General features: G+C 39.8%; 1 pseudogene; it reads right to left on the bottom strand.

The window, feature by feature from the left end:
* Nucleotides 1-5164: 5164 nt before the first annotated feature.
* LOC148012729 (small ribosomal subunit protein uS8z/uS8w pseudogene) lies at nucleotides 5165-5695 on the bottom strand (annotated as a pseudogene).
* Between the last annotated feature and the right edge of the window lie 10172 nt (nucleotides 5696-15867).

Here is a 15867-nt window from a genome sequence, read left to right as displayed (position 1 = left end):
CGCATGGCTTTCGAATGCTTCTCATCCCAATGAAACTTCTGCCCCTTCTGAAGCAGTTGATAGAGAACATCTGCTATGTGAGCAAAATGAGGAATCCAAATCATGTAAAATACACAAGCTCCCACAAATCTCCGCACCTCTGAAGTAGTCAAGCAATACTCTGCAATCCTGCTTATGGCATCCACCTTTGCAGGTGAAGGCTTCTTGCCATAATAACCAACCATATGCCCAACTATAATGACTTCATTAACACCAAAGACAGATTTTAGCCCTGAAAGAGTCAAATTCACTCCCTCTAATTGTGTCAATATTTACTCACAAGCAACCAAGTGTTCAGCCACAAACTGTCTACATCCTCGCAAATCAAGACTCTCATTCTTTTCTTCTTCTGCACAACCCTTAATAGGCACATTATCTAAGAAAGGCATGGTATACTACGGAATATAGTCTCGCAAAACTCTATGCATAGCATTCATCATATGAGCAACTGAGTAGGTGGCACCTTGAGGCAAGGTACACATCCTCACAAGACCAATAGGTGTCCGCATAGTGGTAATATCCCTGATTTTCAAGGCAAGCTGAAACTGATCATAACCAGAATACAAGTCACCTAGGGAATAGATGGCTCGCCCTGCAAAAGCCTCAGCAAACTCATCCACAACTGGACCTGCTCCCACATTCCTGATTGTCACTCTATTCACGGGCTGCATATCTTGAATAAATCTCAAGGTACCATTCTTCTTTGGTACAGTAAACCATGTGTTAGAATAGGGCGCAGAAGAGGGTTCCAAAATTCCCATCTTAATCTTCTCATTCAGCAACTCTATCTGCTTTGGCAAGTGTGCTCTAGGCACAGATATAGGACATATATTCCATGGCACATGAGGGACAGTGAAGATGACCATAGGCGCAACCAATTTGGGACTAATGCAGCAAATTTCATGAGGAAAGAAAGCAAATGCCTTACCATGTCGTCCAAGCATCTCTCTAAAACATTATTTTTCCACTGGAAGCAAGAAATCACCATTTCCAATCTTTAATTCTGCAAGAGTTTCAGCTGTAAATTTACGTCCAATATTTGCAGGATCTCTCAACATAGGCTGCTTCATAGCTTTTTCTATCTGCTCATCACTATCAGGAGGAAGGGGCCCTGCAACCGGCTTAACCTTCTTATCAACTGTTTTATACTTCGTGTCAACCTTGGCATAAGTCAGGCACTCTTTTCTTTGAAACAATTTTTGTAAATTTTCAGCAACTCTCAACTCTGTTGGCTGAAAGATCTCAGCCCTTTGCTCTATGGACTGCATGGGTGCAGCCTGAAACTCTGTATGCTGAAATTTTTCAGCATTAAACTCTGTTGGCTGAATGGTTTCAGCCCTCTGCTCTATGGACTGCCATGATACAACCTCATACTCTATATGCTGAATTTTTCCAGCATTTAACTATGTTGGCTGAAAGGTTTCAGCCCTCTGCAACTCTAAAAGCTGATCAAGATCAGCGATAACTTCGGTTTGCTGAGTTTTCTCAGCCTCTGATTCTATTTTCAGCATAAAATCAGAAATTTCCTGATACATATCCAAGGTTTGCACATGTATGATCCTTGAACCCATACATACATCAGTTTTCGGCATATTTCCCATCTTAGACAATGTATCTGCATAAGACATTCCTTCATACAGCCCATCCACATCCTCTCCTGCTTGCAAAATACCTGCAGTCTTCAACTCTTTCTCCTTACGACCAATGTACTGTCTGACAGCTCTAGACAAATCTGAAATTTTCTGATAACTCACTAAACTATCTGAAGAAAAACCAACAAAATTAATGGAGAAAGACTGGCTGCCAGGAGGGGAGATCTCCTCTTTTCTCCGCTCCGTACCACTGGCGTCTCACAAGACAGTGGTACCTAATGAAAATCCAACTCCTTCGCAGGTAGTGGTGCCTCACGCAAGGAGTCCCTATTTCTCGGATGATTTACTCCAACAGTCATAAACTGAACAGCTCGTATACCATCTTTACTGCGTATCCATGCATGGGCTGAGCCATGATCACTTTCGTCTCCATTCTTGCTTCTGTAATGAAAGGCTGTCCAAGAATAATCAGATAAGAGTAAGAATCCTGAACAAAGCAATGATAATCCTCCTCAACATTACCAATAGAAATTCTGATGCTCGAACAAGCAGCATACATATCACCAGAAGTATTATTGGCCGCTCTCATGCGCCAGCCATGCTCTGCATCCATAGGCCACTTTCTACTCTCATAAACACCTCGAGCAATAAGATTAATCTCGGAACAATGATCGACTAAAGCGACCAAAGGAATCTGTTTCTCTCCAATCCTTACCATCGTCTCAGTGGTTGCTCTAGCCCAATGACTGCGTGAAAAATGGCTGCGAGGAATGAGGATAGGGGTATCATCATCTTCATACTGCATAGGCTGAACTATTTTCTCCAGCTGCGGATTGACAGAAGCATTCTCAACCATCACTGCATCATCATGCTCTTCCCCAAGAGCTCCATGCCATAACCCCTGTAAAGCAGGTCCTTCCATTGCATGTCGTTTCCTCCGCAAAAGATCCTGCATCTGATCCTGTATTACTCTTCTAGCAATCCCAAGAGCTTCTCTAACAGTAAAAGTGACTTCACTATTCAAAATTCTTTCATGAAAAATCTTAATCATGTCCCTGTCTGCATGTCAAGGTCTGACAAGAGCGTGAATCCTGGCTCCTTTCTTGGTTGTCTCTTTTCTTTCATCTGCTTGTCTGCCATAGGTTGTTCAAGACTTGATTGAGCTGGAGAACTCGTCATAGGTGGAGCTGTAATAGGTGGTGAAACAAAGTCACCCCCTCTAGTCTTTTTGGAGGTGCTGAGACCCTCCTTATCTCTTCTTCTCTTTTCCTCAACCATGGCATCTAAACCCTGTGTTTTCACCATATAAGCAAAAATAGAATACCTGTCAACAGGAGAATCCCATCCCGTTTCTCCTCCGATGCTGGAGCCCACACAAGTCATAGTGGATGCCTGAACTTTCCCTCTTCTCGCTATCTCCAAGGCAGAGGACCATAAAGCAGAGTCTCCATCTGATTTCAGCTCAAGCTGGACTCCATAAGCTGAAGCATCTCCTCTAACACTCACATAAGCTGATCGCACAACCATATCATCAATGAGCTTCTTCATGCCTCCCTTACCAAAGTTCGTGTCAAGAGGAACACCAGTCTCTATCAGCCATATCTTCCCATCTTGTCCCCAAAACACTACGTTCTTCTTACGCGCTTCCTAAAAAGCATCACAATCTCTGCAGTGTTGGTGCTCTGTACTATCGCACCAAATACATCGTCTCCCTTTTCTTTGGCCAGCTGGAAAAGTAATCGCTGGAGCAGGTGCTACAGCAGGTACTGACATAAGTTGCTCTTTTAACTTTCCAACTTCAGCTTTGACTGCCTCTATCGTCAAATCTTCCAAGCCTTTAATAAGATCATCTACGGATAAGGGCACTGGAGCAGCACGGACTGGTGGATTTACAACAGGAGGAGTAGGCTTAGGCTTAGAACTTGCAGCAAGGGTAGAAGTAGAGGTCTCCAAGGATTTTCTAGAAGCAGATCCCGTATTACGATGCAATCGTACCCTCCTGCACTACTTCTTAACAAGCGCATTCACAGCATCAATGACATGTCTCCATTCAGTCTTTAAACCTCAATCGGTAGCTTGATCTTCCAAAAGATCATCCAACTTTTCCTGTAAATCAGCATCAACAACTTGTAAAAATAATTCCACTTTCTGCATCTCCAAAGCTTACTACTCAGTTCCATCCAACTGATCATAGCGGCTCTCAAACTCTCGCAGAAGGGCGGTAACTGAAAGTCCTTTATTAGGCATAGAAACCCATGCTAAGAAATTCCTGCGGTTCATAAGACCTGTTTCCTCCAGGAAATATTCATTTTTTAATGCCTTCTTAAACTCTGTCCAACCAGCATGTGTTCCTTGAATTTCTGAAATTCAGACTTCAAGTGCGCGAACCACGATCCGCAAGAAGTAGCGGCTCCAAACATCTTGAGAAACCCCAAAAAACTTCATCTTTTCTTCATACAAATGCAAGTAAGTTGAAACTTGTTGGCCGTTGAACTGCTTCATCTCTTGTTGGACAGCTTTCAAGGCATCCATGGCATCACTATCACGCTTCGCGTGAGCTTGCTGCTGCATATAGGATGTAAATGACTGAAACAGATGCTTCATGACATTGTCATCTGTCATCTCTTATTGCGAGTCTCCCATCTTGCTGAAAATTGACGTAGCGCTTTCACGTCGCGTTCACCAGAAATGTCGTAGAGTTCATACAAGAGCTGTAGAACACGGGGCTCAAGATACAGCAAGGAAAGAGGCTAACAAGAAGAACTCAAATTTTTGATGGCAAAGATCACTATATTGCTTGTCAAGTAAATTACATGAGGTCCATGTTCAGAAAAATCTGTAGTATCTCATAACCAGTTTTGCATTTAGGTGTTCAAGAACAGTTTTGCCATTGGCACATAGGCTTGATGAGTTCTGTTGGGCAGCAATCCCTGTGATCAATTCTCAAAAATCCATACAGTGCCAATACAATGAAGTTCTGTGAGCAACCGGTATAACATACAAAAACTGCATTCACTGCAAAACTGTGGTATCAAAGTACAACTAGTACAACTGAGCCATCGGCCATACTTCAATTTGGTCATTAATTGCTTCAATTTTCCCTCTAGTGCATGAACCAGAGTACACCCAATCAATCTTTACACTGATACATTCTCTTGCAAGAACATAGTTATTTGAAAAATGTAGCTTTCCATCAACAAGTTTCAATTTAGAAACTTCAAAACTGTATTCAGCAGCAAACCTGACTGACTCTTCTATATATAATGACTCAAAAGTATTGGTAGCTTTTCAAAAGCTATGATTTTCTGTTCCACAAAAGTAGCAATTTTTAAACTGGTTTCCATCAAGGTGATTCCTGCAATTGGCTTAATCAACTTCATTGACCGTTTCATCCAGATAGAATGTGGCTATTAGTCAAGGATGCCCAATCTGCTGTCTCTTTCAGCTGCTTTTCATATGGCATAATACCACTGGGCATACAATCTGAACCATTATTTGGGTCACTTTTTTTTCTTTTTCTTTTTTAAATCTGAAAAAGGCGAGGGCTCCCCATTTCTCCAAAATTGTAAAAAGACTGTTCAAAATTTCAATCTTACATAGAAGCTCTTTGTTGAGTAATAAACTAAATAGGCCTCTAACGAGGACTCAGTAAAAGAAGCCCAAAACCTTGCCACCAACATTTTTCCGTCTAGCTTCATCATGATCCATGATTCCAGCAGATGTAGTTAAGACAATGTGACCAAACTGTCTTGAAGGAAGAAGCCGTGCTGTCCAAGCTTCCAGCTCACCAACTCCGGCATCGTAGCGAGGGCTGATAACCCCACATTTGTTCAATCTCCCATTTAACTCAATAACAAATTTTCCAGCTCGGTGGTCATCTACCAACTTAAACTCCCCAATGTAACCAAACTTCTGCATGACTGTTAGAAACTTGATGCTGACTTTCAAGGAAGGCTTAATGAGAACCTGCCTCTTGCCATGCTTCTCCACATTGTACATGTTCTTCAAGGCATCATTCAACACGCTGATCCTCACCATGGTTGAAGCAACCTACTGGTGAAGACAAAGGCGTGCAGGGGAGCAAACGACGGTCGGAAAAGAAGTAGTGGCTCCAAACATCTTGAGAAACCCTAAAAAACTTCATCTTTTCTTCATACAAATGTAGGTAAGTTGAAACTTGTTGGCCGTTGAACTGCTTCATCTCCTGTTAGACAGCTTTCAAGGCATCCATGGCATCACTATCACGCTTCATGTGAGCTTGCTGCTGCATATAGGATGTAAATGACTGAAACAAATGACATTGTCATTTGTCATCTCTTCTTGCGAGTCTCCCATCTTGTTGAAAATTGACGCAGCACTTTCACGTCGGGTTCACGAGGAATGTCGTAGAGTTCATGCAAGAGCTGCAGAACACGGGGTTCAAGATACAGTAAGGAAAGAGGCTAACAAGAAGAACTCAAAATTTTTATGCCAAAGATCACTATATTGCTTGTCAAGTAAATTACATGAGGTCCATGTTCAGAAAAATCTGTAGTATCTCATAACCACCAGCTTTGCATCTAGGTGTTCAAGAACAGTTTCGCCATTGGCACATAGGTTTGATGAGTTCTGCTGGGCAGCAATCCCTGTGATCAATTCTCAGAAATCCATACAGTGCCAATACAATGAAGTTCTGTGAGCAACTAGTATAACATACAAAAACTGCATTCACTGCAAAACTGTGGTATCAAAGTACAACTAGTACAACTGAGCCATCGGCCATACTTCAATTTGGTCATTAATTGCTTCAATTTTCCCTCTAGTGCATGAACCAGAGTACACCCAATCAATCTTCACACTGATACATTCTCTTGCAAGAACATAGTTATCTGAAAAATGTAGCTTTGCATCAACAAGTTTCAGTTTAGAAACTTCAAAACTGTATTCAGCAGCAAACCTGACTGACTCTTCTGTATATAATGACTCAAAAGTATTGGTAGCTTTTCAAAAGCTATGATTTTCTGTTCCACAAAAGCAGCAATTTTTAAACTGGTTTCCATCAAGATGATTCCTGCAGTTGGCTTAATCAACTTCATTGACAGTTTCATCCAGATAGAATGTGGCTATTAGTCAAGGATGCCCAATCTGCTGTCTCTTTGAGCTGCTTTTCATAAGGCATAATACCACTGGGCATACAATCTGAACCATTATTTGGATCACTTTGACCAATCACTGGAATTGTTTCTGGCTGAAGAGCCAACACATTGTTTGATCTTTGGTCTGCTTCCCAAGTTGCTTAAGGTGCTACAAGAGCATCAGGCGAGAGGTTAATTGCACTTCTGTAAAATGCTCGATGGATCTGACCAAGCACCTCACTGCAATCGTGAAAGAGGTAGTCAACCTTTCGAGGATACATTCACACCACCCCAAGGAGAAGGTGAGTGGAAATTCTCAAAGCAATGGGCACCTCAGAATATATGATGTTATCTACAGATTCGCCAATGTCCGTCTCAGTAATCTGCTTCTTGCGAAGCTTGCGCTGAAGATGGGTAGCGATCCATATGGTTCTAAGGGGTCTCTTTTTGGACCAGAGATACTGAGAATAGAACATAGTAAGATGCTACAAGGCACACAAAAGGTCTTATGCAAGGCCCCTATTTTTCTTCCTCTCTGAGTCCTTTGCAGACACAGGTATAGAGCTCCAAGGGTGATGCTCTAGTTGGAATTTACCTTGGCGTGTACCCTGTTTCATCTCTTGCTTACGTTTTGATGCTTGTATGTGAGCAAGCTTGAGTCGTGCTGTTTGCCTGCTATCCTTTCTCTCAAGCAGTCTCCTAGAGCTTCGTATGCTCCTTCGCCTTTCCATCCAAAATCGAAAGTCTCGTCCTTGAGAACATTAACGATGTAATCCATGTTGGTGGTATCCACGTCAAGAAGGGGCTGGCCGATCACATCTCAGATGACCGCCTCCACATTCACCTGATGCGACTGTTGCATCGATGGAGCTGGAGCCGATCAGTAGGTCCCCCAATTCGATGCACATCCAGGACAACAAACAACAATGACCTGTTTCTAGTTGTGGATTCGATTCCCCCCTCTCCACTCGACATTCTGGTCAGGGCGAAGGTTGTTGATGATGAGGACACAGGTTTTTCGGATTAGCAGAATAGAAGGCGAAATTCATGAAGACCATGGAGATGATGGTGCTGCCCGTTGATAACATATTTGACATCCTTGACATCCAAACCACGAGCTGCAACATCCATGGCAGTCATTATAGGACTGCTCCCACTCTTAAACTCGGACAGAACCCAATCTCGTTCTGCTTGACTCTTGTCACCATGGATTGAAAAAGCAGGCCAGCCATCCATGCGAAGCTCTTTTTCTTTCTTGAGAATACCCACAAACTTTTCTTACATGCCTCGCATTTTCTGCTATCAAGAATGTATGTGCTGTTCCCTTTTTGCGCCAGCCCGACGAGTTCTCCCAATTCGATGTACATAGTCCTCCGTTCCTCCTGGAAAAGCTCCTTCACTCCCCATATTAGCCTTCAACAAGTGTTGTTTTTACATTCACTTTCCTCTCAAATAGCAAGCATCAGTGTGACTGCACGCATTCAGCATGGGAACACACCCTCATCTTGCATTTGCTCAAAACAGTCCAACACATTTCCAATCTGCCCATGTAAAGCATAACCTGTGATAAGAGCATTCCAAGAGACTACATCTCAACAAGGAAACCTGTCCAGCACTCCTTGAGCTTTTCCCATTGCACATGATATTCTTGAATTTACACCTTTGTCTTCATAGCTTAAATGTCGGCTTCAACAAAGCTTCCTTTGATTCCACAATATCCTGCACTTTTCTTGGAGTTTATCATTGAAATTAACAGCTTAATAATGTCCTTTGGCATCAGTTTTTCATATTTTTCTGACACACACATAACATGCACACAAACAGAAACACACACAAACACAAACACACAAGTGGAGTATGTACATTGGATGCGGGTACTGAAAAGGACGGAAAGATAATGCAGCAATCACACACAATGAAACACATGCGAAAAGATAACACAGATGCACAACAAAAATGGAGGTGTTTATGGTTCGGATGCGCATCATGACAGCGTCACTTAGATTATCATATGTCAAAGTTAGCATTGATTTTTGAGTATATTTTGATTCTTTCACAGAATGATTTCTGTAATTGACTAACTACTAGTTGAAATATGTATCCTAGTTGCCACCTAGATATCCCTAGTAGTGGAATCTTTGCATTTTGATCTTTTGTCTATAGTTATATACTCTTTTACTATAGCTTTATAGACATCTATATGCTAAAATTCATTTTTGATTAGCTCATGGGTACTAGCCTATTGGCTCAGTATTTCTTCTAATGTATCCTTTTTTCTCACTTTTGGAACTAATTTACTATTATTACAGCCCATACTTGCTTTTCTTCATAGACATAATGGCAAGTATTTCAAATGCTTTATGGCACGTATTGGTGGAAAATAGAACCCGGTTTCTTATTCTAGTATGGATCTACTCATGGTTAAGGATTACTTAAGGAGCTAAAATTTTAGTACTGACCTCGAGGAGAATCATCAACTATAGAAGCAACTAGAGGTGTACCTTTGTATGGTTTTGACAAATCAATGTGAAAGGATTTGTGAATTTAGGAGTAACTTTTGAATCTAAATTGAACTTTGGATACCTCTTAATTTTTTGTAATCTTCTCTCTTCAATAGGATCATAATGCAACTATCTTCATTATACTACTTCTATAAGTGGACTATAGTAAATAATCCCAACATAAAATGCCAATCACTCAGTCAAACAAAAACCATGTACTCTTGTATAAATTTGCTAGATGTTAGATTATAAAGTTTTAGTAACAAATACTCATATTCACAAACATGCACTATTCATCAAAACGTTGGCTAAAGTAGGCAAATGAAACCAAAAATACATGTTGAGAGTGTAATGACCACTTAGTCGCAATCACAATGCTCAATACAATTTTGCAGTAATTGTTATGAAATTCAAACTTATTAGATGGAAAAATGAGCATTTCTTATAAAGATCAATCAAAAAAAAAATTGAAGGTTCCTTTTCTTAGGCTAATTGATTCTAGCAATACCTCAAAGCAGAATTTGAACTTGGAATGCCACAGCTAGAGTTCCACGTGTTTTCAAGTGTTTGGGATTGCTCTATATTTTGTAGTAAAAAGTTTAAAAGTATTATTTCATATCCATGGATTTGTAGTAAGCATGGATGTTCTTGTCAAGGTCATTGATTGGAAGAGCTATTGATATCTTGGAATGTTATTGCAAATGCTTCAATGGGCTTTTGTAGAGCCATTACATTAGTGGGCTTTGTCAATCCAATGCCCTATTATCGCTAGAGGCTTGCATACTAATAACTGGATATTAATAGTACTCGTAGAAAATTAGGAAAAGCATGCCATGTAAACTGGGGTTACAATTTGCAAAGTATAGTCTTTGTAGGTTTAACAGGCCGCTATAATCAATATATTAACCTTAATCATTTTTACGAAACCATTGGGAGAATTAAAACAAGGGTGTTGATGAACTAAGGCTCCTTCTCTTAAAGGTTTAAAAATGATAAGCCTTAGTGATGGATTAACATGGTGGATCGCCGCTATGGTTTTGTAGCAATTGATTAATGAAGTCTATTGATGTGGTTAGTTGGGGGTGGATGTTGCAGTGTTCCAAGTTGTAGAGTCAAGAATGAGAGCCAATGCTAGTGGAAATCAAAGCTTTGTAATAAACCTTTAAAGATTATGGTTTAGAGCTTAATGCCATAAGCATGTGATTAAATTAAGAAATGGGTGTGGCAGCTGTCAGTCTATCATGCCACCAAACGATTTCTTTCTCACATCATTGACTATTAAGATGTGGCAAAATCAAACTCCAATGCCAATTGAAGGTGGATTAGAACAACAAGCCTCTAATGGCACCATTTGTTTGATGCTACAGCAATTAGAGCTTCATCACATCATCGTTGGTGAGTTTGAGTAAAGTATGATGGCTTGAAATAGGCACACATGTATAATGGAAGAGGTGATTACTAAGGAGTGCTCCCCCCCGGTGTTTTAGTAAGAATGACTACCCTAACAAAAGATAAATCAATGCTCTATGCTAGTCATCTATTGACTATGAGGGCAGAGATGCTGGAGGAGAGCATTGAGACATCATGGATGTTACCGAGGCTATAGTTGATGTTTAAGAGCATTTGTCATTAGCCTTGAAGAATTTCAAGGTAGGTCTTTGTAAGACTTAACCTTTAAGCCTTAATGACTAAGGTCATGAGAGAGAGAGAGAGAGAGAGAGAGAGAGAGAGAGAGTTCTTTGATTTCTACTAGAAAAGTGAGATATAAGGAGGACATACTTTCTTGATATTGATGAAGGTGATTTGACAAGGCACTTATTTAAACCAAATCACATATTTGACTAGGTTGACACGTTTACCCACATGCTTGAAAAAAATACAAAATATTTTCAACCATATCTAAGCAAAATGAAACATCATCTGTTTTAAATTATGTGTTACATGAACAATAATTACAAGTTTGAAGAGCTAACCAAATTTGGTTGGAAACTTGTCATACAACTTGAAATCTTGTGTTGATGAAGAATACATTCCAAAATGTAAATTAATGGAAAACCAACAATTTTCTTGTTCGAAGTCTAAGATCTAGTTGTTTTTATGTTTTTAAAAAAACATGTTTTTGCTTAAGATTAAACTTACATATTTGTAAATGTAAAGTAATAACAAAGATGAACACATAAATATGATGTATAGAAAGTATGCAGAGGACTGGGCACATGTCTCTTCATTATTTTATAATAATGGGGGAAGGTGCCATTCCCCCATCTTTAGAGAATATGTGAATTTGTCTTTGCTTCTCTTTACTTTTCTTTACTACTCTTTACTACTATTTATTGTTGATGACAATCGCCTAATGAATGTAAGGGTGGCATTATAAGCTTAGGTGTGGGTCCTAGACATACTCAAGAATTACTCAACTTTTTCTTCTTTATCACAACTCATTCTAAAGTGGTGATATTAGCAAACATCCATTTTTTAGAAATGTCCATGTAATCCATAAGGGACTTGAGTATATAAATTAAGACAAACGTGTTTGCCATTTGGATCGATGCTCTAAAATGACTAAGGGTCATTTCAAATTCATTTGGGGACAGATGTGTGCAACAAAGCCATTACTTGAGATGAAAATTATCCAATGTGGAATAGAACTATCTTAGTGTTGTTGAATTTGAAAAGCAAGATGTGAGTGGATAGTTTTCTGTAATGCACAAAAAGGAGTGGCTAGCCATTGGTACCAATCAAATGCATGCAAGCATCCAATAAAATTTTCAAAGCAAGAGCACCCAAATCAAGTTTGATCTACCTTTCATTGCTTTCGATTTATGCATTTTAAGGTGTTTTTTCGTCTAGACATTCATGAAACCTTCCTAAGCCAATAACTTTCTCAAGGTGATGAGGTCCACAAGTCAGCTTCGGCTCTTTACATGGATAACCTAGTAATTTATATGTGTGCCAATATATTAAGCTTATCCCCCACTAAGTAAGTTTCATCAGACCATTTGTGAACCTTGGCTTGGATCATATCCTTGAACCATCCAATGTTGAGATATTTGCAATCACACCTACTTTAGTCCCTTTGTATAGGACAACTAGGCTAGGAAGATGGAGTCCATTCTAGGAAGAGAGACAAAATCCCATATGCACAGTGGATGTTAAGTGCTACCAAAGAACTCTATATAATGATGCACTTGAACTATCACTTTCATATGATGATAATGCAATAATACTTGTCTCTTCTGTCAAGTGTCTGTGTCATTGTGGTCCATACACAAGATTGTGTTTATGAGTTCAAGTCTCAATCTTGAAACCTAATTCACTTGTGTAACAGTTGTCTACATTGTCATGTCAACATGAGGTGTGTCTTTATCTTCCATCCTCCATAGCTTCCGCCTTTTCCATGCTCTAGATTCTGCATCTTTGTCATTGTATCAGAGACCAGTCGGGCATGGCATAACTCCCTTCTATGCTCTCTCAGTTCCTCTTAACCTCAGGTCAGCTCAAGTTCAGCTCAAGTTCAGCTCATGGTTCCATTTTGCACCTCCATCTCTACTTGACCTTCCTTGGAAGCCATAGCCAGCAGCACCCTGTCAAATTGAAGCTCCTAGATCTCTCTCCATAGGTCATATATGAACCTGCTCTCTTCTGGACATTAGTTCCTTAACTACCAAGGCTTCTTTGTATCACTTAAGAGCCTAACATTGGCCACTCCATAGCTTAGCATTGTGAGTTTACACAGTTGCTGCCCTGTGTGTTTGCCATAGCCAAATAGACCCTGCCAACTTTGAGGAGTTTGATCTTGCAATAGAGGGCATAACTCTCCCTGATGTCTTCAACAAACTTGTTCCCCAACTTCAGGCGAATCATGGTGGCACAACATAACTCGACATTGGCCACTGTATGCAATGACATTGCTGAAATTTGTCACTGCTGTCAAGACTGCGCTTGCTGACATTCGAGCTAAGGTTTGAAAATGATCAACCATAGCTCCTACAATCAGCAAAAAACCAGGCCCTTGTCATGAAACCCTAAAAATCCACCATAGCCAATTTTCCACTCAAGCTCAAAAATCTCATTATTTTCTCTCTCCTGCCACCTGGAGCAACACACTACCACTCTGATCTATTGTCCCAGCATCAAATCAAGGAGGGAAAGTACCTAGAAAGATTGAAGAAGAATCGACGACCCTGGACAAAGAAGATTCAAGCTCAATATCAACACAGACATAGTCTCCGCATAGTGTGTTTTCACACTGTCATTACTTTTGTCTCTTGACACATTGTAATCTGCTCTTCCACTGATAAATCTCAAATTTTTGAAGTTGATTTGCTACTTTTTTCGTAAGTCTGACATGGGCAAAAACTCTCCAACTGCTCATTTCAAAGGAACCGGGTTTCACACCTCGCAGACCCGCATCAAACTCATCTTGATGAAGAAGGGCCTTTGGGCCATTACCACTGCCACATGATGCGGATCTTGCTATAACTTGGCAAATGAACGATGATAAGGCCCCAGCCATTATCAAACTAGAGCTAGACGACAGCTATATCCACCATGTGGATAATTATGAGACCTCACAAGATACATGGAAGAAACTTAACACCTTGTTTGGTGCGCAGTCTAAATCATCAAAGTATGGTCTTCTGATTGAGTTTTTCAGGCTTGAAATGAAGTCCAGCACATCACTTGCCACACATCTAAATTACATGGAAGGACTTCTAACCCAACTTGCAAGAATCAACATTAAAATGGAAGAAGATGTTTGCATCGGTGTTCTAGTTAAGAGTTTGCCTCTTGAATATAATAATGTATCAACAACCTTAATCAACATGCCAAATCCTGAACTTGTTGATATCCAGGCATCACTGTTAGAAGAGGAAAATAAGCTAAAAACTAAGGAAGAACCAAGTACCTCTAAAGATGAGCATGCATTATATGTTGGCAGCAGGTACAAAGGCAAGAAGGATCAGCTCTTCTATGACTTTTGCAAAAGGACCAAACACACCGAGAAGTTCTGCCATGCAAGAAAGAGGTCTCAAAAGGCCTATCTAGTTGCAATCTAAGAAGAAGAAGAAAATGGAGCAAAGGAAGAAGAAGAAGAAGACCACCAGGAGAAGGACAAACCTCATTAGTCCTTCTATTCAGATAGACTTTTTTAGTTTTGTGTTTTCTAGCCCTAATCTCTCAAACATAAACTTGTAAAACTCCTTAGTTATCCTTGTACTATAGCCTCTGTACACTTTGTAAGGCCCCTGCTACAGCCTTTGGATGTCCATCATGTTTGTGGTACCCACACTTAGCCTTTTCTGCGACAGCCTCTGGTGTTTTGCCATGTTTATGGTGTGCCCACACTTTGCAGGTGTTGCTTTCACTAAAGCCTCTACACACTTTGTACTTATGGTTGTGATTGAGGAGGGGTGTTGAGATATTTGCAATCACACCTACTTTAGTCCCTTTGTATAGGACAACTAGGCTAGGAAGATACAGTCCATTCTAGGAAGAGAGACAAAATCCCATATGCACATTGGATGTTAAGTGCTATCAAAGAACTCTATATAATGATGTACTTGAACTATCACTTTCATACGATGATAATGCAATAGTACTTGTCTCTTCTGTCAAGTGTCTGTGTCATTGCTGTCCATACACAAGATTGTGTTTATGAGTTCAAGTCTCAATCTTAAAACCTAATTCACTTGTGTAACAATTGTCTACATTGTCATGTCAACATGAGGTGTGTCTTTATCTTCCATCCTCCATAGCTTCTGCCTTTGCCATGCTCTAGATCCCGCATCTTTGTCATCCAAAACTCTAGTAAAGCAAGGAAACAAATATAGATGGCATGTTGTAGCATGGGAGTTGGTCATATTTGAGAGGTCAAAAGGAAGAATTGGATTAACAAAAGCAAAAGAGAGATCATATTCCTTTCTGTTTCAACTACTTAAGAGGTTGGATGCACAACAACTATGGGCTATCATTGTCAAGAATTGGGTGGTAACCTACCATCCTTTAGGAGGTTAGCGGTGAATAGGCCCAAAATGTTGGGATATCCTAATAGCTAAAGCTATTACAATAAGATTATTGCCTTAGAACTTTCCCAACAATTGGTTGTAGAAATCAATACTATGATTTGTATTGCTCAAACAATTACTAAGATTTTCTTAGTGCAATCAATCTTATTGTTGAATCCATATAGAGTGATTTGATTTGAAGGTGCAACGTGGAGTAACCAAGATGCTTCATATGCCATAAAGATAACATTTGGTCTCTTGATTTTATGGCAATGAAAAAAAAATATGTGCAAGCATGAAAGTGCATATGATAGTTTTTCAAAGCTATATAGGGTGTGCTAATTAGTGTAAGCAAAAGAAAGCTTGTTTACATAGGTTTCCTTTGATTCCTTTCTCTTCAAAAGAACTTGTTAGGTTTGGGAACCTCAAGATATAACCATTTAGGAATGGAGATTGGTGTCAAGTTTGTTGATTGTTTTAGTTGGTTATATAATAAAAAATTGTATTAACCATTTGCTATATTCTTTTACACCTTTTGATACATTTGCATTGCCAAAATAGATAAAAATGATCCTCTTTTCAACCTTGCCCCACAAAGGGAATGTCCTAAAAT

Source organism: Lygodium microphyllum, chromosome 27, assembly GCF_053477565.2.
Source record: "Lygodium microphyllum isolate KBCC chromosome 27, Lygodium_microphyllum_v1.1.10, whole genome shotgun sequence".
NCBI classification, from domain to species: Eukaryota; Viridiplantae; Streptophyta; class Polypodiopsida; order Schizaeales; family Lygodiaceae; genus Lygodium; species Lygodium microphyllum.
Note: the sequence above shows the minus strand (reverse complement) of the source record. Positions and strands in the feature narration are given on the sequence as shown.